Source organism: Chiloscyllium plagiosum, chromosome 6 (assembly GCF_004010195.1).
Source record: "Chiloscyllium plagiosum isolate BGI_BamShark_2017 chromosome 6, ASM401019v2, whole genome shotgun sequence".
Classification (NCBI taxonomy): Eukaryota; Metazoa; Chordata; class Chondrichthyes; order Orectolobiformes; family Hemiscylliidae; genus Chiloscyllium; species Chiloscyllium plagiosum.
The window spans coordinates 104145725-104148489 of record NC_057715.1 but is presented as its reverse complement, the minus strand read 5'-3'; positions in this window follow the sequence as shown (position 1 = coordinate 104148489).

Here is a 2765-nt window from a genome sequence, read left to right as displayed (position 1 = left end):
TGTTCTGTTTTTTTCTCCTATGTACAGGACACTCCTGGGTAATTTTCCATATCATGGTGTACTCATAATTCTCTGGGGAAGCAAGGTTTACAAACTTGTGACCGTCCGAGAGAAAAAAAATTTCATCTGTCTAAAGTTTGATACCCCCTATTTTTAAAATAAGTCCCCTACTTCTAAATGACCCACAAGGAGAAACATCTTTTTAGCATTCACCCTGTCAATTTGCCTCAAGACCTCATGTGCTTTAATAAGATCACTTCTTATCATTCTAAACTCCAACAGAGACAGGCCCAATATTTCCTTGAAAGGAAATAACCTCTTCATCCCAGGAAATAGTCAAGAGGACTTTCTTCTGCAAGATATTTTACCATATTCACGACAACAAATTCAAGTTGTTATTGCTGACTATATTATCTTGGTGTCCAAACCCACTGCAACTGAGAGCACTCTACCAATAGTGAACACCTCACAACAGTTTCCTGTAATGTGAGCTGAGAATTGTGATATAGTTACTCATTCTGAAATTGAGTCTCAATTACCAAGTGAGAATCAAAGTTAACAGCAATGACTGGTCAGACAACATGGAGATAACCTTAGCCAATTTAAAGCAGTCTAGATTAAACTAGACACAATAACCTCTGACTGCTGCCCAATTCTCTGCGCAGGAGAGAGTTATGACTGCAGATGCTGGAGATCAGAGACAAAAGAGTGGTGCTGGAAAAGCACAGCAGGTCAGGGCAGCATCCAAGGAGCAGGAGAATCGACATTTCGGACATAAGCCCTTCATCAGAAATGTCGATTCTCCTGCTCCTTGGATGCTGCCCTGACCTGTTGTGCTTTTCCAGCACCACACTCTTGACCTCAATTCTCTGCGCAGACTATTAAGAATTAACAACTGATGAGAACCTCTCCTTTTATGCTGCAATGTTGTTATATCAGTGGTGGATGCGATGCAACACGTGTTTTAGCACAGTGGGTGGTGCTTAATGATTAGCCTGCTCGTTACCTCTCACCTTCAGTTCTCAGGCTAGCAGTACAAGGACTTGCAGTAAAGATAGCAAAGCGTATAAGCCTCTACTGCTAATGTAAAGCCTCTCCAAAAGCAAGCCCTTTTAGTCCCTCCCTGTAGTGGTGAACTGGGTAGGAGAAAGTAAGGACTGCAAGTGCTGGAGATCAGAATTGAAAAGTGTGGTGCTGGAAAAGCACAGCCAATTAGGCTGCATCCAAGGAGTAGGAGAATTGATGTTTCAGGCATAAGCCCAAAATGTCGACTCTCTTGCTCCTCGGACGCTGCCTAACCTCTAGTGCCACATTTTTTGACTATAAACTGGGTAAGCCCAAGGTAAACTCCTGGGACTCAGATGAGTGCCTTGGCTGTGTCTCAGGAGGGAAGATGACTGAGGGAATGAACTTGGACAGAAAATCCAGAATTAACTCAGCATTAACAGAAATTAACCAAGGCTCCTTAGGTAGCACCCTCCACACCCAGGACCACTGCCATCTAAAAGGACAAGGGCAGCAGATACATGGGAACACCACCACCTGCAAATTACTCTCCAAGCCACTATCCTGACTTGGAAATATATCACTGTTACTTCAGTGTCCCTAGGTCAAAATCCTGGAATTCCCTCCCCATTCTGGGTCTACCTACAGCACATGGACTGCAGCAATTCAAGAAGGCAGCTCACCACCACCTTTTCAAGGGCAACTAAGGAAGGGAAACAAACACTGACGAGCCTGCGACACCAATGGCCATGAATTAATAATAAAAAAAAGCCTTCTGGCAACACCTAACAAATTAGGCAGCATGGTGGCTCAGTAGTTAGCACTGGTGCCTCACAGCACCAGGGTCCCAGGTTCAATTCCAGTCTCAGGAGACGGTCTATGTGGAGTTTGCACATTCTCTGTGTCTGCGTGGGTTTCCACCCACAGTGCAAAGATGTGCAGATTAGGTGAATTGGCCATTCTAAATTGCCCATAGTGTTAGGTACATTAGTCAGGGGGAAATGGATCTGGGTGGGTTACTCTTCAGAGGGTTGATCTGGACTGGTTAGGTCGAAGGGTCGGTATCCACACTGTAGAGAATCTAATCTAAACTCCTGCAGCAGAGTTGGTTCAAACATTGCGGGTTTTATCCTTTCTGTGGACAAGACAAAAAATGCAGAGAGGAGGGATCTGATACTTAATTAATTTGCCTGGATTTGTGAAGTAGAGGGGACACTCCTGAAAGATAAATGTTCAGTCCAGAAGTGAGCAACACCCCAGGCACAAATCATCATCCCTGACATGAATAGGTGTCTCAATCACTGTTAAAGACCCCGAAAAATATTCAAACGACTTACACTTTATTTTTTAAAAATTGCTTCACAGGACATGTGTGTTGCTGGCTAGTCCAGAGTTTATTACCATCCTGAATTGTTTGCGAAGATAGTGGTGGTGAGCAATGTAGGCAAGAATGAAATCAATTGAGATGACTCAACTTTATTTAGTCTTGCTGCTGGTTGAGGAGTGTTTGTTGTCCAGTGCAGGGAGAAATCTCACCTTTGTTTTTTTCAAATTATGCCACGAGATGTCCTCGGTTGGCAGACAGGGCTTCAATTTAACCCATCATCAATGCTGAATTGAAGCATTAGTCTGGGTGAGATGGCCAAGTCCGACTGTGGGACTTGACTCAACAGACAATATGCTACAACTGAGGCAAGCTGACACTTAACATCATATTCACACAATCAAACATCACAAAAAGGAAAAGGAAGAGCAGAGTC